The sequence below is a fragment of the Ammospiza caudacuta genome, chromosome 1 (assembly GCF_027887145.1).
Source record: "Ammospiza caudacuta isolate bAmmCau1 chromosome 1, bAmmCau1.pri, whole genome shotgun sequence".
Lineage (NCBI taxonomy): Eukaryota > Metazoa > Chordata > Aves > Passeriformes > Passerellidae > Ammospiza > Ammospiza caudacuta.
Window position 1 is genome coordinate 29,515,013 of NC_080593.1, and position 24,515 is coordinate 29,539,527.

Sequence of the window (24,515 nt, forward strand, 5' to 3'; positions counted from 1 at the left end):
GAAAAACGAGTTCAAAGATCAACAGTTTCAGAAGACCTTAATTCTGAATATCACCTTTTGTATTTTAAATGTTATTATTTTTTTCAGCCTCAATTTAGCCTCAAATTTGAGAAAAAAGAGCCATGGAAATTTTCTCAATTATTTTATGAGTTCAACAATTAAATTAACATTAAATCAACAGTTAAAAATAAGGCTTTTAGAGAAGCTAACAAAACTGATGGTAAAACAAAATTAAAAACTTAGCCAACCAGTAAACATACCTGTTTAATCTGTTGCAGGCAAACAGGCCAAATGAGATTGAGAGAGTTATTGAGTCATTCATTGCAGAAATGAAATATATGAGGTAGTCATGTCTCAGTTTGGCTAAAATTTTTTAATTTTTTATCTTAAACATTTAAACAGGAGTTGTATCCATTGAGATGCAACATCTCATTTACTTTCACACCTCCCAGCAGCTGTAACATAATTGCATACACCCCACTGCATCATTTCTAGCTCAAACACAACTTGTACAGTTAAATGTATATCTGTAAAGAAGCATTTCACTTCACAAGATATTATTTAATTTATATGTAAAGAAAAGTTTAATCTTCATTATTAGAAAAAAATATAAAGCTCATTTTACTTTAACTGATAGATTATGGCACAGATCTTATATTTGATCAAATTTATATTGTTCTCTTTGGCTTAAATAATTGAATGCTTTTAAATTCAGTATTGTAAGTGAGAAAGGCTGTATGTATGTATAAGAGAAAGGGTAGGTTTTTTCTATGGTCATGGATGTCAGAAATTTTTGGGTACCACACTGCTTAATCTTGCTTTGAAAATAGTTTTACTTAAAAGATGGGACAAATGCATTTAAAGGAGCAATGCAGAAGGGAGCTCTCCTTTATGCTTTCATCCTAGTTTGAAAATACAGGAAAATTACAGCTACAGGGGAAAAAAAAGGTAGTTTGAACATGGAAGAAAAACTGCTAAACATAACATTTCAGAATTTGGACAAGATAGTACCTGGCTGTGTAATATTTTCCAAAGAGGCATCTACAGGCATATTCCAATCTCTTCAATCCTTTCATTTTTATTTCCGTTTAATACAAACTTCAGTTTCATACTGAAGCAATGCAGTGTCCAATCCCTCCATCATTAGCAGGCATAAAATATTCTTTGTTTCTATATGGATGTCTTCATTTCAGAGTGTAGCTGTATTGCACAACCACCCTGGCAGGTGGTGAAGAGAACCAAGAGTGCTCAGTCAGCTTAAAGAGGTCTGACAAAGGTGCTGCAAAGTGATCTCCACTCATGGAGATATACTAAATATCCTCTTGAGAAAAGGCTGACTAGCTATGAGCTCCAAAATGGAAATTTTTCCATTCTATGTGGGGAAAAATATTAAAAAAGTAATCCCAGCCTTTAAGCATAACCCACAGACATTAGATCACTGATGGGAAAAACTTTGCTGCAGATGTTGAAAAGACGTGATGGGGAAAAGCTGGCTTCTGTGACTAATGGCAAATGTGAAAGAAAGGATTAAGAATGTGCAGAGAGGGATAAAACAATTGAGTGACAAGCAGAAGGGATTTCCAGTACAGTGAACAAACACCAGAAAAGTATTCAAGACAGACAGGGGAAGATCAAGGCTAAAATTCACTCTAGATGAAGACTGCTCTTAAAGCCAACATGTTTTAAGGAGAAATAAATCCTTTAACTGAAAAATGAAGAACAGAGAAGGCTGTGCTCAGCATTAAAAAAAATCAAATCAACCAATTTCTGAATGAAGGAAATGGGTCAATATTCATTGATACCATAAAGGAAAAGGCTTGCCGTGGAAGGCACACGTCCACGTTAAAGGTGGAACACAGCAATCCTGCTGGCCAGCCCTCTTTTGAGGCCAAAGGCAATAAACTGTGACTGTTCTTAAGTTTTTAAGTTCACAAAGAAAAATATACTGAGGTTGATCCAGCCCTACGTCCATTCCTTTACATGGAAAACTAGATGTCCTGGCTGTTGGTGTCTCTCTTCATTGCTCTCAGGAGTTCCTATGGTGTGGTTTCTTGCTTCTATTCTTGCCTGGGGAAACTCCCATTTATTCCAAATCTCATCATTTTTCTATTATATAAAAGAAGTTGTTATTGACATTAACCACAAATGTATTCAAATGAGATAAATCATTCATATTCCTACTTATTATGTCAAGCCAATAGAGTTGTATTGTTTATTAGGTTAGAGAAAAAAAGCCTCATGGAAGTAATCTATGTGACTTTTTAATAGGAAAACTAGGGGACTATGGTTCAATTGAAACTTCTGTATGGAAGATGCAGAACTGAGTTCCAAAAGAAACACCCAGAAAGGAAGAATTAAAGATTGAATCACAAAATGCAAAAGAAACCAGGATTTTGATGAAAAAGATGGCACTAACATTTCTAAAATATAATATATAAATATATTCCTAAAAAAATGTGAGATTCATTATAGTTTTCTAAAAATCTGGAGATGCTGAAGAAAACATGTAACTGAGTAGAGATGGGAGGTACTAGAGAGAGAAACCAAATACACAAATATCCTGTGAGGAATAATCATTAAGGAGGAGTATATAAGAAAAAGAGTGTATAAGGAGGATATAAGAAAAAATTTGAATCAGAGTAGTTCACAAACAAACCATGTCTCAAACAAAAATGTTGATACAAAAAGATGTCTGTATCAATGTGAAAGATATTAACAGAAGCATTTATAAATAACTATTATATAACATATATATGTTACTATGTTATAATTTATATATTAATTATATAAAAGAAGCATTTAATGTGCTGATCAGTGACTGAAAGGTGGTGAAGTCTTCAGGGAGACATAGATAAGCTGGATATAGTAATGAAGCAGCTACAAGAATTATAGAAAGGTTTAGAAAAATGGACCTGTAGGAAAGCTTGAAGCAATTCTGCTGTGTATTTTTGAGTAAACAAACAACAAAAATACTCAGGAGGGGAGTAAGGTCAATCTTTTGACATGTAAAAGACTAATACAAAAATAAATGATGATAAGCTAGTGCTTAGGGTAATGGAAACAAAACACAAGCCTTTTCTAACTAAAATTTTCATTAGATAATGTGTGGTTTAAGGATGGTATAGCATTGGAATCAGCTATGTTTGGAAGTTGGTCTGTAAATAGTTAGACAGGCATGTGTCTCTGTGTAGCTGTACTTGATCTTTCTGGCAGGATCTCTGCCACTTTGGTATTTCTGTTTATTTACAATACAAAAACACTCTCCACCTCTAAATAACTTTTTCCCAGATCTACTTTCCCAACAGTGGTTAATAAAGATATGTCTGCTTAGCACAGGGAGCAACCATGACTTAGCAACTATTTTTTTTGCAATAACCAACCTTGTGCAACACTTCACCAGTTTCAGTCTCAGATGTGGCTGTCACCTTAGTAAAAGTATGAAAAGCAGAATCTGATGTTTCTTTCCACCACCACCCTCCCTACTCAGTTTCTGGCATTGAATGTGGCTGAACCTGCTTCCCATCAGAGAAGTCACAGGACTATAACATTCAGAGATCAGCTTGCATTGCCTCTTCAGACAATAGCTGCAGAGGCTGATGACAGAAGCATGAGCTAATTTGCTCCTATTTTACACTCAGCATACTCTACACTAAAGCCACTGGATTGCATAGCAAAAATAATTTGCCTTAAAGACTGAAAGAGTAATCAAGGAATTATGGTAAAAGCCTGGAATGCTGGGCTATTCAATCTGCATACTTTGCCATAGATTACACAGCATACAGCAAGATAATTAGTATCTACAGTTTCTTAGCTGCAAAAAGCCGGTGACTGTTTCCCCCAAAAAAGAGCTACTTTCCAATCTCTATTTTACTAAAATCAAAGATAGTTTCATTGACTACAGCAATTTCTGAGAAGACAAAGCCATTTCAAAAAGACATGGATTTGGCCTTCTGTGTTTTTATTCTGACAACCCTCATATCAATAATTATGAATCCTTTTTTTGTTTTTTTTTTTTAGTCTCAACAAAAATGTTCTTGGATAAATACAACAGACATCCTTAAGAATCAGATAATTTCATGCATTTTTTATGTTGCTCCAGCTATTGAGCAATCTTAGTTCCATAAATCATGGCACTGACCACTGAGCTAAAAATGGTGTGAGAATTTCTTTCTGTCTCATGATTATGTTCCTTTTAAAAATTCACAAATCAAAGTAATATGAACAATAGCCGAGTGTTGGAAAAAATAGCAATCCAGGCCTCAGTTTTATAGCAACATATCCTATTCTAGTTCTAAGTTTTTGGGTTGGGTTTTTGTTTTGGGGTTTCTTCCCCCCTACATTGGACCCTGAATTAAAAAGTATGTTGTGCCCTGAATATGCTCATCTCGGAAAGGCTATTTGGTATTGTTGTATTTGTTTGTCAAAGGGAGGACTGAAGTCTCAACAATTGTTAACCTCTCCCATGGTGAGCTAAGAAAAGGTCAGAGACCCACATGTGGCTTGCCGCCTGGGGAATTTCTCTCAGTGTTCTGCCAGGGATGGGACTGCCTGAATGAATTCTCTCATAAGTTTTAAGCCATAAACTGCATCCTACTTGGCTTGCTGAGCCAAGACTGGACCCAAGGGTATGCAGAGTCTATGCTGATGGAAAAAAATAAGTGCTTCCTATGGAAGCCACAGATGTTTTCCTGAGAGAGAGAGAGCGGGAGAGAGCACAGATGCTCAAGTATTTCTCTGCTTTCCATTTCTGACTACCTGTGCTGGCAGTAGTTCCAAGAAAGGGGGAGGACAGAGGCAGGCATCCAGCTGCTTTCAATAAACCTTGGCAGCACAGGTACTGAATGTCTAAACACTAAAAGTGTTCAAAACTGATTTTTTTTCTGGATTTCAAACTCTGAAAATGTGAAAGCATGTGCTAGTGCTCCTCATCTTCTCATTTTGAGCAGAAATTTAGTGATCAGGATAATCACCCTAGATATGAAAGCAGAGAATTTTTAACTGTTAAAAAATATCATTCACAGAAGGGAATATCTGTATGAATATAAATATATACATACATAGACATTCAAAAGGATATATAAAATACATATATACATGCATTTTCTAGAAAGATTTGTTTTTTCCGTCAGATAGTAGGCTGATTGTCACAATATGGATTTGATTTTGCATTGCAGGGCCATAGTTATCCCCAGTGTAACTCTGAAGTCAAAGAAAACACTTATGCAAAGTTTATAATATAAACTGATTTGACCCAGAACTGTATTTACATCAGCTACCTCACAAATTTAATTGAAGTTAAATTACATTAGAATGAGGCTTATGAAACTGTTTAGTAACTATTCATAGCAGCCATTTTTTTTGCCTATACATATTGATGTACAAAGATCCTTTCATGGATACATGATCAAAAGTCTCTGCTTCTGTTCTGGACAGGTTACATAGCTGGTTTGAAACATTTATACTGCCACTATTGAACACTTTCCTCCAGTTCTACCTTCTGAAATATTACATAAGTATTTCTTAAATGTGATTAATTAGTCCAGTTAAAACACAGTAAATAAATGGAACTAATAAATAGAAACTGTATAGCAGATAGGTATAGCTGATAAGTAAACAGCAGAACAGCACATATATAAGACTGCAAACCTCCTGGATTTAATGGTTATTCATTGCTTAATTAATCAGCAGAAGCACTCTGAGTTAAGCTTATAGCTCACCAGCCTATTTGCTTATAATAAGGACAGCTCTATCCATCTCATTCATAGTTGCACACCTGTTTGCTACCTGCAGTCAGTGCCTGTCCCTCCTGTTACAGCCTTTTTTCCTATGAAGTGGATAAACATCTGTCTATCAACAAGGGAAGTAAGAAGATGAATACTGATGTCTGCAAAATCTTTGGGAAAGTGCTTTGGGAAAGAGGAGATCTATAAAAGTGCCATTTTTCCCAACAGACAATCAAAAGGGCATTCTCTCCACAAAATGAATTCTCTCCTTCTGATTGATGTTCACACACCAGCTTCTTGAACAGCCAGTGACCACTCTTCCTCAGAGCAATCCCTCTCCACCCAATTGCTCATCAAGACCTTCAAGACCTTTCACTTACATTTAATCCCCTACATTTTTTGGGTTTTATGTCTTGATTGCTACCTAGACACCAGACACCTTTTTCTACATCATCTCAGGGATCAAAGGACATTGTGATATTCTTGCTCTAAAAGACAAGCTGCTCTCCCAGCCAGTACAAACAATAGCTTTGGCTTGACACTTCCACAAAGGTATTGTTGAGTGTCTGAGCACTCCTTCAAACCAGAGAAGCTTCCAAGCTGGTGAAGCCAAGTCCAACATGGAAGATAAAATATTTCTAAAGCATAAGGATAAGAAGTTAGATCTTCTCTAGGTGGTGATCTCATAGCTTAGCCATATAGGCTTCTGCTCCCCTCTGAGAGACAGAAACCACCAGCAAGATGGATCATGGACGAATCTTTCTAGGAAAGAATGAGAGGAAGAAAGTGGTTTCACTTGACCAAGCCAGCAAGTCTGAGCTTGTCACGAATTCAGAAAAAAACCTTCTGTATCTAAGCTACACCTTGCCTAAAACTCTTCAAACAGGGAATGGTGTTACGGGAATTTCGCTCCCTGTATTATACACTAGAGTTTGATTCTACCATGTCTTACTCATTTGTGACTCATGTATTGCACTTCAAAATCACCAGTGCCTGACCTTTCTGATTTCTTGTCCCATTATATTTAAAACAGAAACTAATACTCCAGCAGTTAGAAAGTGAGCAATCATCCATTTTTTTCTCCAAACTAATTGACAAAGTCAGGTGTCTGCCCAACATAAAGAATCCCTTCGCAACAATAAAAATCAGTATCTAACTATCTATTTAAAAGTAAGAATTAAACAATTGCCAATTGTTCATTAAGAATCAAAGAGGTTTTTCTGAGGACCAATTAATCTAGGTAATATGTTTATCTCTAGTTTTACTTTAATTATTTGAAATATTTTGCTCTGCTAGCCCTTTAAATTTTTTTCTACTCCTGAACTCATTAATAATGAATCCTTTCATATTTACTGAAATTATCCTCCTTATTTACACCCTTCAAGCTCTCTCAGACTAGAAGCTTTTTGCAGTTTCATATCAGCCATATCATTTTTTCAGCAGTACTATACAAACACACTGTTTTTTTGTGTAAGCCTGCATGCTTAAAAAATAATCTTACAGAAGTCTATAGGAGGACACACATTAAAAATACAGCATTAAGCCTAAAAATCTGAAAGAAATCCATTTTTTTCAGCAATGAGAACAACTATCGCACCTTTAAAAAATGATGTCCAAATGAGTAAAATAGCTCAGCAATAAGACAATCTTATAGAAAAATCATAGGTACATCTGCAGTGATGACAGATAATGGAATCTGAGGAGAGACTAGTACAGACAACTTGGAATATGGCTTTGAGTCTTACGATTGTTAAAGAAAATACTGTCAGATACCAGAAGATTAGTCTATCTAAGGAATTTACTACTGATTTCATAATGATGCCATCAGAGAACAGCTCCTTTATTTTTGAATAAAGGAGAAGCTAACTGGTTAAAAAAGTTACTTAAAAGCACCTCCACCTGCTGCCAATCAGAGAAAAAGAAATGAGCAAGCTACCTATAGATTCAAAAAAAACTTAATGCAGTCTGCAGTTTTATGTAAAAGTATTTAGGAACAGAGACAAAAGTGAAGAAGAACAAAAAAATTCTGAACACAGATACTGTGTTTCTGAACAGACAACCATGAGTTTTTCATTAATAAACCCACACAATTAGGTAATTTAGATACATAGGTTTGTTCTATCTGTAACTAGCAGCTTTCTGTGGGACTCTCTCACAGGGCTGGTTCTAATCCACAAATGAGAAACTGGATCAATTTGCTTTACTGTGCTCATTGGGCTATGAGCCATGCTAAAATACTGAGCAACTGGAACATGAGGAGTGACTCCTAGATGTCCTCTTCAGGCACACAGGGTGAGCTGGACCTAGTATCTTCCAAAGGCTGCAACAATGGTAAAGGCCACTTTCTGATGGTATTTGGTTTCCAAAACAGGCCTTGAATGGACTTCTTGTTAAGTTGTTCTCCCACATTCATTCATAACAAGAACAGGTAATAATCGAAAAGTGAAAAATTTATTCTTCGTAGTTTTTGTAATTTTGCCAGTGGTTTGTCAGTCTTATGAATTCCAAATCTGTTCATTCCTATGTGAATTTATACTCAGTACTGAAATATAATTGTCTGAAAAATGTGAGATAGAAAGAAGTAGCATTTATTTATATATCTTTAATATAGCTGAACAATTTTAGAGTAAAAAGACATATGCAAAACCAATTAGACCTATACTAATGATTTTATCTCCACAACCCTGTATTCTCTTTATGAAGTACTGTACTGAAACATAATTTAAAAACCAAATCAAATAAGTGCTCCATTCTGATGGGGTAAAACTTTAACCAGGGAATTGTGCAGAATGTGTAGTTCATTAAAAATGAAATAAAATTTGTAGTATGACACATATATCTGGAATTAGGAAATAATGGTAAAGACATATCTATCACTACTTTGTCAAAATGCAGAGACTCATGTGGGATTGATACAACTGAATCCTATTACTGAGATGAGGAGAGGAAGAAATTAGCAACCTAAAAATCTAACTCTGGATTTGAGTATGCATTCTTGGGTGTTTTATCATTTAAGAAAAAGCAGTTGAAAATAATTGATCTCCATGAAAAGGTTTGCTGCATTTATGTAAGGTATACATTTTGTTTAGATTTACAAAAATAATTTTGTTCAATACATCTCATCCCCTCTGCTACACAAAAATCTTATCCAATAGATTTATTAATCAAAATTAACTGGCTATTTCTGTATGGGTTCTTTTCCTGCAGATCATGTCTTATTACAAATCCTTGATGTGCCTGCATCATACTCAACTTTATCTTTGTTAAACACATATTTAACCTTGTATGAAGACATCCTACTGTATTGCAGACATCTACCCTGTAAAAAACCTGTCAACTTGACAACTTTTGGGAAGGCAGTACCTGAGAAGCCTCCAAGAACAGCCTCTCCTCTCTTGAGTCCAGTTGAGCTCATCTGGTCCAGCAAGTCTAATACAATCCTTTTTGTATACTGGCAACTAGGCAAAACAACACACAGGTTTAACAGTACATAATAATGCTGATTTTCCAGCTGATATAATCAGATGGAAATTTACAGCTTTGTTGTTGAGTGGGAATGTTCTGGCATAAATATTGAGTTCTCTTGGAAAAACTGGCTGCTCATGTCTTAGACAGACACGCTCTTTTCTTGGTAAAAACACCTGTCTGAATGACTGGTAACAAAAAAAAAATGGTGCAGTTATATCCAGCTTGTAAACAGTGACAAGCGGTGCTCCTTAGGTCTCAGACAGGGTCAATTTCATTCCATATCTTTATCTGGGTAAGGGGACCAAGTGTACCCTCTGTCTCTCTGCAGATGACACCAAGATCACAGGCAGTGTTTGATCTGCTTGAAGGCAGGAAGGCTCTGCAGAAGGATCTGGACATGCTTGATTAATGGGATGAGACCAACTGTATGAGGTGAATCTTCAAGAAAGCAAAGTGCCAGAGCCTGCACCTGAGTCACAACAACACCAGAAAGCGCTACAGGCTGAGGACAGAGTGCCTGGAAACTGCCCAGTGGAAAATGACCTGGGAGAGTTGCTCAACAGCTGGCTGAATATGAGCTGTCAGTGTGTCCAGGTAGCCAAGAAGGCCAATGGCATCCTGGTATGTAACAGCAACAATGAGGCCAGCAGGACCAGGGCAGTGATTGTACACAGCACTGGTGAGGCCACGCCTTGAATTCCGTGTCCAGTTTTGGGCTCCTCTCTACATGAAAGACATTGAGGTATGGAAGTGAGTCCAGAGAAGGGCAAGAGAGCTGGTGAAGGGTCTGGAGCCCAAGTCCCAAGAGAAGCAGCTGAGGGAGTTGGCATTGTTTTGTCTGGAGGAAGAAGAGGCTCAGGGGGAGCCTTACTGATCTTTACAGCTGAAAGGAGGAAGTAGTAAGGCATGGGATCAGTCTTTTCTCGCAAGAAACAAGCAGTAAGACAAGAGGAAATGGCCTCAAGCTGTGCCAAAGGAAGTTTAGATTGGATATTAGGAAAAATGTCTTCAAGCACCGGAACAGCCTGCGCAGGAAAGCAGTGGAATCACCATCCGTGGAAGTATTTAAGAGATATGTGTATGTGATGCTTACAGGTGGGGTTTAGTGTTGGACTTAACAGTGCTGCATTAACAGTTGGCCTCCATGACCCTGGACCAAGGACATTTTTTCCAACCTAACTGATTCTATGTTTTTATGGACTGAGACTAAATTCCTATTTCTCAAGAAATAGCAAGCAGGCAAACCACTCTACCAGCACTCATTCAAAAAAGCTCCAAATGCAAGGAATGTTTGGTTGCCATACAGAAGAAAGAGAAGACCTGCAATATGCCATTGCCAAGGCCAGCATATGGTGGAAGAAGCACCATTCAGAAAGAATTAGCTCTTGTCTCATAGATGAAGAGCAGCACAAGGAAGATTATTTACTCGTATTGAGTCAGTAATATCTTCTTAATGTTAAAGAGATAACAAAAAGAAAACAGGTCAGCAACATCTGCATGTTGGTATAAAACCCCTGTTAAGCTTAGAAAAGTTAAAAAGATAGGCCCTTGGGACACATGACAAATAAACCTATAAAGCCCACTTGCCTCTTCCCCACAACAGCAGCAGAACTCTCGTAACTTCATTTTTGCTGCTCTCCTAAGGAAAATGCTCCTCAAACACTGATGATTATGACTCCCTTCACAGTTGTCTCTTTTTATGTTTTTCTTTCCATTGTTACACTTGACATCTTGCTCTTGCACCAAAAATTGCACCAGCAACAGCCTTAAAATAAACAACACCCCCCTGCTGGTTTTAGCTCTTCCCTCTTCAATCACTTTATCTCGTTACTCAGCCTGGCTGTAGGAACCATATGCATGCATGTATCCTGTATGAGACTCTCACCCCTCAAATGTCCAGTTCCTGTCTTGGACAGCTCACATTGGACCAAATCTATGAATATGTGGATAGTGGTAACACACCCAAATGAATTATGGGGCAAAAAGTGATATTTTTTATAAGTGATATGTTGTCTTTACTTAGGGAAAAAATGATACCTTTACTTTATATCGCTATGTCATTGAAAGCCTAGCAGAAAACTGTGACTAAAAACTCAGGTTGTGTCAAAAGACCAAAAACCAAAACAAAATAAAATCCTGGACAGATAGAGAATTAATTGCAAATGAGGAGCTTCCAGGTAGGATGTAACTTTCTCTAACTAGGGCATTAAAGGACAAGTATGAGTGTTACAAGTCCCCTGTAGGTGCAAGGAACATGATGGATCAGGTTGGAACTTGGATTGTTATCCTTCTCAGTTATTGTAGTGATGCGAACATTATATATGCACACTCTAGAAATCCACTACCTATATCAATTCCACAACAAGGAACACAAATGTACAGGAGTTTAGGATATTAGAAACATGACAAGTTTGGTTCCTACAGTGATAAGAAAACACAAATATTTTGTCCCAAAAAGCTTGCAGAACACAACAGAAGGTAAAATATTTCCTCAAGTACTGTGCTAAGCTTTAGTCTGTAATAAAATCAGAAAATCTACAACAATTATATACAACAGAAAGATCATGGAAGCCATGGTGACACTCAAAGAAGTACACATACAATGGGATTACAGTTCCTAAAATTCATGGGTGCATAAACCAGCGTTTCTCTTTATGTTCTTGCTATAATCTAATAACATACTGCTAGATAGAACTAGATTTTCCACATCAGAGTTTCTGAAGTGACTAATGTAGCCTAGAGCGTGCCTTGGAATTTTCTAGAAGGAATATATTCTAAATTACACAGCATTATAGTTGAATTTTTGTCTTTTTTTTTTATTATTTGCAAAAATTAATTACCCCTTGGAGCATTTTTATGGTTTCTGTAAATAATTGTGTGGCCTGGTAACCTGTCTCAAAAGATTTATTGTGTATATTTTTAATGGAATGTTTAGCTGAAGCAGCACTCATATTAATGAATGCAGAAAAAAACCCCAAAACATATATGTCAATAACATTTCCTTTAAAGTTTTTCTGTATAGATAAACAGTGTGGCATGGAACTACAAATGAGAGTGAAATGCAAACAAAGAAATTTACATAAACAAGTACAATATATCAAGAAAAATGAAATGCCTGTAATGAACTTCAGCTATAAATCCTAAATTTTGTAACTCAGCAGAAAAAAAACCCCAAAAAACTACAACCCAATGCATCCCTAAATCAGAAAAGTGGTGTGGAGGTTTATCAATATTAACCACATGAGTGGCCAATTCAAACTGGCCACTCAGGTATTTGTTCCTCTCATGCAATAACTCAGTAGTGCAGTTCAAACAGATAGTGGATCAGGTTGAAAAAAATATTATTTAAGAAATCAGATATACATTCATAAAACTCCTGAAGATGCTTTCTCTCTGAAAAAAAGTTTACAAGTAGTACATGTAGCTTCAAATCGGTGCACTTGGCAAGCAAGTCTCATTGAGATGATTAAGCCCATTTGAAGTTCTTTTCCCTGACAAACCAATCTTACCAGGTTGGTATGCTAAGGAATAGACATAGAGACATTTCACAGAAGTTAATCACTTTTGCACATAATCAAAAAATAACAGTAATTTAAGTAATCCATTCCTGTAGGTTGGCACTGAGAGCTTTTTTTCATTTTTGTTTGCTGTCACATCTCTGTAGCAAGTATAGAGAAAAATCTTATTCAAAGCTTTCATGTATCTTAGGATTGAGTTTTTGTTTCCTTCCTAAAAATTTGGTTTTGGCTTTCTTGCAAGTTAAAGATTATGAATTTGGACATGAAACATCACCAGTTGGAGTTTTTTGATAAATAAATAATTTACAATATATATATACACTGAATTTTGTTGTCTGAAAAATCTCAAGTTTTAAACATATTAGCTGTCTTTTATTTCCTGATGTTTAATATTTTTGACTCACTGAGAAGTTCTGTCTCCATCTGTTATAACTATAAGCATATTTTTAACTCTGTAAAATTCATATAAATAATATGAAATCTAAAAAGTAGTATTTTTTTATCCATTCTTCAAGGAATAAGTGGCTACCAATATGCATGACTTTAGAGAATGAAGCATCAATTGTAAAAATCAAAGTGACTAATTTTAGTGTCTTTAAAATGTTAGGTGTTATGATTTTTTTAACATTTATATCTGAATGTTCTACTCTTAGTAACTAACAATGCTAATGGAATTACACAGACCAAATTAATCCCTTTTCTTTTGTGCCCAGTTGTTATTTAAGTAAAATTATCAGTCCTGTCCAAATGATGGATAATTTATATTGAACATAAAATGACCACTTTAGTAATCTAAACTTTAGATCCTCTCAGATCAGTATTTCCAAGCTGTCCCTGTGACCTGTTAGTTTGTCTGCATTGCCACCTGGAGGGCCTCTCAGAAAAGTCAGGCTCCCGACGGAATTCCTCCGGTGAGATTCCGTGATAACACTCCAGGACTTAAAGCAGCCTCTCCTGCTCCAGGGGGAGGCCCCACCGTGGTTCCCACTGTCCCCCACAAGCCCTAGAAAGTGCTGAGATAGCCTGGAAAACGTCTAGAAGCCTAACCAGGTGTCTGGTAATTAATGCAAACAGGAGACAGACTTCCCTAACCTCCCCTTCCCTCCACACTGCCTTGTACATTAGCATGGAAACTAATGATTAAATTAGTTGTCTTAATCGTGAAGGTCTTACACTGGCTCAGTTAGAAAACACATATGAGAAGCTGAGGAAATGAGATTACAGCTCCTTGAAAACCAAAAACAAAATGAAGAATTTAAATTCTCCAGTTCAGTTGCACTACCTAAAATTGTGGAAAATAATTAGAAAAACAAGTCAGCCAAGAACTTGGACCATTTTAAAAAAAGGAAAAACCAAAAAAAAAAACCTGACTGATTAAATATACAGCAAACGGTACTCACAAGACATCATATTTGGGAAGAATAATAAGATTATGCTACTTTGAATGACTGTAAAGACAAGTCCTTCATAACAACCAGAGATAGAAAACTGGTTTTAAAATAATGCAAACACAGTAACTTTGTAGAAAGTGAGAACAATATGTGATAGCAAAAAAACCCCTGTTTTCTCCAAAATGACATATTTGCAAGAAGCAAAACTTTCCAAAAAAAAAGGTAAACCTTTTCCTTATGTCCCCTGAGGAAACATCATATTCCAAGCTAATTTTGGTTGCAAGTCTAGCTGCTCAAGCAGATACCTGCTGATCAGAACAGATCGGAGTCTTCCCAAATATCCAAGTCATGGTTTATTCATGAAAGGAGCAGGTGCTACCTGACACACAGAGATGACACCACTGCACCAGGAAAGAAAGGTGCTTCTGCAGAAGTGGGATCAGCATGAGTCCACAAGATAACTACAGCTAGTGGTTGGTTCCAATGCAAGGAATTGTAATGAAATGGAGAGATTCAAACCTTACCCTATACACAATGGGTGAGTGCAAACCAGATAAAAAAAGGAGGAAAATCTTAAGAAGTCAGAACCGTAGGTTTTCGAAGAAAACACCTGTTAAGGGTATGAAAACGATACCCTAGGTACAGCTGTGTGTCTCAGAAGAATAGCCTAAGGAGATAGAAATGGAAGTGGAAACAGAAAAAGAGAGAGAGAGAAAAAAAAAAGTAATTTTAATAAAAATACAGCTAAACTTTCAGGAACTAGAGACATCACATGGAATTACTGTCAGAGTATTACAGAAGTTACTTCTGCAAGACAGCAGTGTTTTGGCTGCCTTTCACAGCACCTGGGCATGAAGAACGTTACTGTGGCCAGGTACAACACCTTCTGTTGCTCTTATTCAGAGTGGCAGACAAGTTGGAAGCAATTGCTGCTAAGCTCCTTGTGTTTCCAGTGTGTTTAAGGAAGAGAGAATTAATCTGGATGTAAATATTTGTATCAAATAGAAATGCTAATTTAAGCATACCATTTCATTATCCCAAAGCCTCACACTGATGGATGTGAATGAAATCCTTATAAAATATTCTGCAGACTTAAAGGCCTATAACTAGAATATAAAACATGAATGATGAAAAAAAGGAAAACATACTCTGACAGAAAAAGAGGACTCTGACATGGAGGTGGGCAGGGTAGATACAGCACACAATAAAGCATATAGTCTCCAAAACAGTAAGAACTTACTTTAGCATACTTTAGCATGCCAAAACTACTAATCTGGTTTAGTATTATGCTGGATACTGCTTTTATTTATTTCTTCTACAGATTTCTGCACAGGAAATTAAAGTCTGTACTTACTGTATGGCTGTTACTTAACTGTAACTTTTAGGCTTCACTTAAAGTCTCTTTCTTTAGCAAAAGTTTGCTAAAAAATAACAAATCAATAAGCTGCTTGAAACATGTCATGAAGGATTGATTTGAAAGCCAAAGATTGTTTCCTACTGATGGAACAGCCTTTCTGTAAATTAAGTGTTTCTTTTAAATAAATGCCAAATCTATAGAAAAAGGAAATTCTTTTAAAAAAACCACAGTAAAGAATATGCAGTGTATATAATGGGACAGAGAAGCAGTTAAGGGACTATCCCTCAGAGGAACTTATGTACTAGTGTGAAAAAGGAAACAATAGGGGCATAAGCAGAAAAGAAAAAGAGTAGAGGCAGGAAAAGGAAAAGCAGAGATTTAAGAAGAGAGGTTACAGGAGATGGAGTTTGATGAATACCATACACAAACAAAAAATGAAAATTAGGAGGAAAATTTAGGGAAGAAAAAAATCAATAATAATTGAAAATAAAAAAGTAAGGGAACAAGTATAAAAAAAATTGCAATTACTCATTCTAAAGGTGTGCAAAAAAGGGGGAAAAAATCTCCATATCCTCCCTTTATACAGTGCATATGCCTTTCCTTTGCAATCCTTGCAGGCAAAAAGGCTTGCTGGCATTTCCTGAAGTCCAGGTGTATGGAGTGGCGACACTGTCACCCAGTGGCAGACTCTGCCATCATTAGTGCTGTTCTGCTGGGGAGGACCACGGTCATCACAACACCCTCTAACCTGGGCATTTCTGCAACAGCACCAAACTGTTTGGCTGCCATTTCATAAAGCAAAATTCATTTGACAGAAAAAGGGTTAAATTTAATACAGCTGGACAGCTGAGCAGCTGCTTTCATGATTTAAATAAAAATAAGCTGAAATCCTTGCTGTCAGCTCAATGATATATGACTTGTAATGGGATGTTTCCAACCTTTTCTTCCATATGGTCGCCTACGTTAGGTAATACACACAGCCTGCAGTGCAACCAGCTTCTCAGAAAACATCTGGGTCCCATTCCTGCTCTGTTAGCTTCAGTGCTGCCTCCCACAAACACAAATGATTCATAGGACAACATCCCTTTGGTTAAGGATCAAATTAGGACATTTCATTGATAATTTTATCTTGCATCCCAACTGGAGTTATGGGAAAATGGAACTAATTCAAACAAGAATTTCTTCACACATATTTCCCTCCTATCTGCAAATGATAAAGTTAAGATTTCAGAAACAGATTTTAATGACTGCTTAGGAAAAAAAGAAAAGAAGAAAAAACCAGCCTATCTCCTGGGAGGAATGCATTTCCGCTTGATTTCATCTCTCTCGCCTAGTTTTAGAGTATTTCCCCCTTTAAAAATGTGTTTGCTGACAGGAAAATCAAAACATTATACTTATTTCTAAAAGCTGAAATCAAAGCCAATTATTTCTTCTATTGATAAGAGATTAGGATCTACTTCAAGTAAATTTTTTCATGTTTAAAAAATATAATGGAATAAAGAGGAAATGGACAATCTGCCCTGGAACTCATGTGGTGAGTGACATAGACTGGTTGCTAAGGAAAGACAAAGTTAGCAAATATTGGCCAGTGATTTCTTTACCCCAGATCCCCCAAATATTAATTCAGTAGGTCTTTGCTGTTCCATTACTTCAGTTTTTGTGGGCATGCTTCTGAACAAGAAGGACTGACAATGCCAGAATTTATGCAGCAATTCACTGATTTGCACAGTTGGTTGTCCATAGCAATTGGTTGTTTTGTGTGAATGTCTTTCAAACATCTTTTCTAAAACTTTAAAATCACCTTGATTTGCTTTGGTGTGATGCACTAGCCCATTAGTATTAAAAAAACAAGTGATCTATACTGCTTTATATCTACTCAGTTTTTCAAAATTCTATTTTTTTCTCCTTCACAATTTTAGTGAATGACAGAAAGTAGATTAGGGACAAAATTTAATCAGTTAACCATTATTAAATAATAAGACAGTAGTTTGCAAATGCATCTCTATTATAATTTCATATTAAAGCTTAAGTCCATTAATTCAGATAAGTCAAAACAATATAAAGATACTAAATGAATATCATATTAAGAACCCATCAAAATGACTCTGTACTTTTCTCTTTGGTACATGTATACTTTGTTATGTGCAAACATAAAATTTAAAATGCTAAAAAAATATGTGATTTTTGTTCACTCTACATCCCAAGTATAAAATAAGACAAAGCATAAACCAGCAATAGTCTCCCAGGGACACATGCATACAGAGGCACTCCTAAACTATTTTTCCAAGAGTCATGCAAGGTAGTGCTGGGCCACCACCATGCACATCAAGACAATCTGCTTACACCACAGATACACTGGGTCATGACCCTGCCCATAAGGAGACAGAGATAGACTACTCTAGGGCAGAATGAATCTGGCTTTCAAGACTTTCCAAATCATGCCAGGCTTGTCAGTGTGGGTCCCAGAGCAGACCAGAGTCAGTGCTATCAGAAACTTCCAGCTGCCAGTTCTGTGATGTGCTCACATCACATACAGCACACATTCTCACCCAGCGTGTTACCAGGATTTACTGAAAAAAAAAAAAAAATCAAGGGTCAACTTGTTTCAGAAATTCTATCTATAGTTTTGTGCACAGATCTACTGGTGCTTTTGTTTTACTGACACTCAGAAATTGCTGAAAAGCTAAAATTGCGATTAGCTCTGCTAAAGAACCTCCCTGACACAACAGCAGGTTCTGGAATGACTGAAAAAAATCCATAAAGGGACAGAGACAAGGCTAGATAGAAATGTGTTTGGTTTACTACTAACGTACTTAAGTAATTTTTCTCCCATTGAATCATGATTTTTCTGTCAATTGAAAGTGTTCTATTGACTTGCTGGGAAACAAACTCAAATTTAACAGCTTATACTCAGCAGCTCAAAAAACTGATATCAAAAAGTCATTGACAGGCTGAGCTGGGAACTGTTCTGCCTGAAGAGAAGGCTCTGGGAAGACTTCCAGTACCTAAAAGGGGGCCTGCAAGAAAGCTGGAGAGGCCACGAAGCTTTCACGTGGCCACACAGAGACTGGACAAGGGGTAATGGCATTAAACTGAAAGAGAGTAGGTTCAGATTAGATATAAGGAAGAAATTCTTTACTATGAGAGCGGTGAGGCACTGGAACAGGTTTTCAGTCAAGAGTTTCACCAAGAAGTGGTGAATGCCCCATCCCTGGCAGTGTGCAAGACCAGGCTGGATGGGGCTCTGAGTAATCCAATCTAGTGGAAGGTATCCCTGCCCGTGTCAGGGGGGTTGGAACTAGAGGATCTCTAGATCCCTTTCCAACTTAAATATTTCTATGATTCCCTGATACATATTAGACCATTCAACTCACACAGGAATGATAGGAATGCTTTTCAGAATTAAGCTGAAGTGCAATAAAATTTTCCACATTATACAGACTGCTGTAAATACCAGAATTCATGGAAATCTTTAATTTTTCAGTTTTGTAGGAAAGTATTTCATGTTTTCTCTAACAGGTCATACACTACTGGAGACAAAGTGTAATTTGAATCACTTTTCCTCTATGTGATATTAATTTTTGCTCATTTTGGATGTATTTCTCTTCTTAATAAAATGCAAGAGAGTAGGAAAATTTAAAAAATAATACAAAGCCTAATTTGACTGTTCATTACCAAATTTTAGCACTGGTACAACATCAAAATATACATCATCTACACCAGAAGAGATTTATCTGGAGTGCTATAATGCACAGAGGAATTCTCTTCAGTGAATGTTTCCTTCTGTGCACTAAGTGACTAAACTTCTGTGCACTTTATTTTGAGATTGAAAGTGGTGGAAACAGAGAGCAGAGTGATCATACCACTACTGGTGGAGACACCAAAAAAGAAAGCAATCAGTTACTAGTGCATGAAAATATCCTTGGATATGACACACATGCTCATTCCTTTGCTGCTGATGCTTAGAATTGCAAATACTATAAAATTCCATAAAAGAAGGTGGCTGAACTGAGGCAAAGAGGTTTACATTGAGAAGAAAACAGGATGTCTGAAACAGTACATCTTCCTTGTTTTGTTTGATTTCTTTTTTTCTTGCTCATAATTAGATTTGAGAGACTTTGAAAAGGTGTAGAGGACAAAGACAATACATGAAGACAATGTATTCAAAATACCAGATACCTGCTGAATACTGGAGAATACACTAAACCACAAAATATTTGTTGCCAAATTCTCAGCTTCCTTGAACCTGCCTCAATGACTGGAGGGCCTAATGGTTAGGCTCTTTCAATTTCATCTCACTTGTACTTTATGAATCTGAGTAAAATAATACAAACCTAATGTTTCAATAAGTTCTGAATTCAGAGATTGATACCTACAGATATTGGTATAGCATTTTTGCTGCCAGAGCTAAAACCATAAAATGATTAGTGACTGCATTCTACTCTAAATACGAAAAAATAATAATACCATCGAATTTCACCTAAGTGTCTATAACATGTTAAAATGGGGTTAATTCTGAGCAGGTGATATACTTAGTTTTTAGTTTTGCTTTCTCATGACTGCTTCATTTGCTCATTTAATTTGGTCCTCTCCATGCATCTTTTTGATGGTGCTATTCATAATGCAGAATAGCAGAATGATACAAACATAAACAAATGCAAAATGATGAATTTTCCTAAGAATGCTTTCCACTAGAAAGTCAAGCCAGTAGAATTGTGTGTAGACCCCAACAGCATGCATTTAGGGAACTGAATGTGTATGGAACAAAAAATACATCAAGGTGATCTATTTTCTTTCACATAGTGGGGTATCCAACACATCATATATACAGAACTTTCCTTAACATTTTTAAGAGTATTTAACTAAGAATTATCAATACTATAACTATGACCTAGCTTGAGTGAAGAAATACTCTCATGCAGCAGAAAGCCTTTCCATGAAGAACAAATTTGTATTTGAAAGATATTTGAAAGACCATTTAAGTCAAAGAGGAATGATAGGTATGCCTTTCTCAAAAATACACATACATCTGCAATTCTTTAAGATTCAGCTAGATGCACATAAGCACTTACAAAACTGTAAGCAGATGACAGATTTAGAGTGTAGGAGAGTAACCAGAAGCACCAGAAAACAAGAGAAAATTCAATTTCTCTCTTGTGAAAAATAGTATGTTCCAATGGGTGAAATCCCAAGCTGACTCGTGTCTGTACTCCTATCCTCTGCTAAATGAGACAGCTCAATGAGGTAACACAGGAAGGTGCAGCTTCTGAACAGTATTCTCAATATCTTGTTATTAGGTACTGAGGTAACCAATTAAAGTTAGAAAATGTAAAGAAATTCTTCTAGTAAAATGAGTTCCAGCAATTTTTCTTCATCTGCTTAACAGACACTCTGGTGCAAGAGATTTCAGCAGGAAGAGTCACCTAATCTAAAACATTCAATTCCTGCCTGAACTGATTATCAGGATATTCCCAGGTCATATTCCCTCATTTCTATTTCTTGAGATGAAAATCAAATTTTGGGAATATTTTTATTTTTAGAACAAAGATCTACTTAGGGTGATTTTTCTTGTCCCTAACAAAGTTCTCAGCCTGAATATAGGTATTTTTCAACACTTAAGAATTTCAGAAAGAACAACAACTCACTATTGACCTTTAGACTTCCCACCCATTAAAAGCAATTCCTGAAATGTGCAGGGCCACAGCAATATCATTCTGCTATACACTGCTCTCAGTTATATGTGCAGTCAGTTAAAAACACTATAGTTCAAGGCATGCTGGTCATATTCCCTTCTCTAAGGGAAGATTTTCATGAACAGTGTGGAGGTTTTGAAGATGGCCTTGAGTCATTTATCATTAGCCTGTGATTCAAGGAAACATTCACTTACGTTTGCTTTTTTGGTGACACACAAGAGGTTTTTGAAAGTCCTCTGAAAAAATCAGGCTGAAGTTCAGTTATCTGTTCCATTAATTCCATCATGAAAGCCTAATTACAGAATTGGTTATTGAATTTCATCATCTTCCTTTTCTTTCTACGTAGATGTTTTCTTCCAGGACTCATTCAGCACATATTATTGTAAGCAAGATCCAGAATACATGGATGAATTTTTTTTTCCTTACCAGCCTTAATAATAATCATGATTCCTACTTTGAGGAAAATAATAACAACGAAAATTATCATAGAATTACATTGAATAATGAGAGTAAACTATGTACCCAGAATTCAAGTTAATGATACATGGAAAGAGAATGTGTCCTGAAGCCCAGGAGTTCATAACATTGCTGGGTGGGGGACCAGGATAGTTAGAGGAGGGAACAAAGCCTGGAATGTGGGAGATAATGCATGTCAAGGGACCTGCAAGCTTTCTCAAGGGTGGATAAAGACTTCAACAGGAAGGTCAGAAAGAAACAGTTGGCAAATAGGTGTGGAAGAGCATTCTTGAAGAAGACTTTGAACTAAGGCTAACTTGGGGAATTCTGTTAATAAAGTTAGAGGCATAGTACTGCTAAGAATATGATGTTTCAGTGATAAAAAGTGAACTTTAAAAATACATAAAATTATGGGACTAAACACTGATATCTGAAAGAACATAAAAAATTATAAATTCTGGGCATAAACAAGCAAAAAAACTTGTAAAGCTTATTTTGACTTTTCAGATAGTCAAGGTCTAACCTTTGCAGGCAAACACCTGAAGATAAATACAGCTTCAGATCTCTGCCTGCACTCTGTGCAGGCTCCACAAAGAACACGCAGAGTTTTAAAATTACCAAAAACCCCAGTTCGCAAATACAGGCAAATGGAGGAGTGCTCCACCTAAGATACTTAATAGGAGGCTTAGGTCTGTCTCTCAAAGATGTAGCAGTGAAGGAAATTCTTTCCTAACCTTCAATATTTTCACCTCTTCTTTGGATCTGAGCACCTGGAAATGTTATTTTAAAGTAAAAACTGGAGGAGTCTTGCACCTTCTGTATGATCAGTATGATCATTGACCCAGAGAGACACGGAGCACAGCTTTGTGGCCTGAACACTCAGTTTAGCCCTCACAACTGAGTTCATTTTCTTCACAGAATGTGGAAAATGTTGGTACAAAATTGAGAATGTCAACCAAAAGTCCTAGAATGCAACCATCCCCAAAAGGTTCCCTGACCTTCTCCTTACCACTGGAGGCCATAATTTCAAAATCATGGGCAAAATCAAACAGCAGAAAAGCATAGTGAACTTCAATCTTCCCTTCAAGTCCCAGATGGATTTGAGAAGGGCATGGCAGCTGCTACCATTTTGCTAAGTTTCATGGGTTAAACCAGTGACACCAGTAGTAACTAGGCTCACTTCACTGATACACCTAAGAAATGGGAAGAGTTGATGCTGACCAGATTAGAAGACCTGTAAATCAATTCATTAATGATGATCCTTGATGCAGTATTTGGGTAACTGTGCTCTGAACTTTGCCAAATTAGTGTATCCCAGCACAATAAGTTAGAAATAACATGTCTGAGACTGTGCAGCCTGACCAGCAGAGCTGTATCTGAACTTGTCTGGTCTGTACTTTGATGCTGTAATGCTGGTGGCTTAGGCCATCTCCCCAGCTGGCTACCTCAAAGTTTTAGGGATAAATTTTTCTGCAGCATCAAGTGTAGTGAATGGCAGAGGGGAAAGAGGGACAATTTTGGTGTGATGAAGAAATTGGATGCACTTGCATGAAAGGTTGTCAAGCAGGTATCTACCCCTATAGAACTTTGAAATTATAACTAGTGATAGTATGCACATGAATGAATTTGAATACCCTGAGACATATGATAAAAGCATCTTGTGGAAAGACAGTACATTAAGTGATCTTCTTTTAAGTGAAAAACAGTCATTTAGAAAGTAGTACTGCTTATAAAGGATTATTCCACCATCCAAAACTTACCATACATGCATGCTACACTGGATACAAGATACACTGATTTATTTCAAACACACTTAGGTGAAAATTGTCCAGGAAAAAAAAACTCAGAAAAATTGAGCATAAGAACATATTGAAAATTAATTTCAAGACAATAATGAACGAACATGTAATGGAAAGAAAATATTTAAATCCACTTTGATATTTGCATATGAATCAAAAGCTGTATGTTTTAACAAGTCTGACCAGATAAAGAGTAACTATTAAATTTTAAATGCTATCAATTGCCCTTGGGTAATTATGAGGTGGGTAGCATATTTATTTTTAAATGCAAAATGTATTGTAGAATGGTATAGTTTGCATTCAAAATACTGATATTATAAATAATATAAACTGTATGACTGCAGCATGGTGGAATTTGGCTCAGAATTTAAAAGAGAAACTCTTTCCATAAGACACAGTAAAGAATATCATACTTAAATAAGTTTAAGATGTTTTCAGTCTATTCTGTTTTACTCAAGACGACATTTTCTTCTCTAAAACAGCCTAAAAAGAATTATATTTAAATAAGTTTAAGATGTTATCCAGCCCATTCTTTTTTTCCTTAAAAAAATATAATTCATCTGTCAACGAAGACAATTAAATTGTTTCTCAAAGTTCCCTTCCATAAGTATAATGAAAATACCGTTCCTATATAACCTATCAAAAGAATGGAAAAAAACCCACATTCTAATATGACAGACAGACAAAATTACTTTTAAAAATAAAATTAAAAGGAGGAAGCAATATGATAGCTTCACGGGTTTTGCTGACCATCAATAAAAGTAAAATGAAATACAGTTTTTAAATCAGCCATTTTGAGCTATATAGCAGAATGACTCAGCAGAGTAACACCTTTACTATTTAGAAAATAAGAAGAACAACTGCCATTAGCACCTTCCTCCACTCTCTCACCCACACAATACTTTTCTATAGCTTCTTTTATGATACATAATAGTGATTTTAGATAGCAGTGTATTTTGTTACACTGCCTAGAGTGAAAATGTAACTATCATTCCCTGTTTTATATCTCCTTGCAAAATTAAAAAACACACAAAAAAGCCAAAAAACCAAACCAAACTAACAAACCGACAAAAACTCCAAACAAACACAAATTTTATAAGGCTAAGTAAA

The 24,515-nt window shown here is 36.3% G+C and overlaps 1 protein-coding gene across 1 annotated transcript in view; it reads right to left on the reverse strand.

The window, feature by feature from the left end:
• Positions 1–24,515, reverse strand: part of AGMO (alkylglycerol monooxygenase) — a 185,939-nt gene that overhangs the window by 6,978 nt on the left and 154,446 nt on the right. The window lies entirely within an intron of this gene.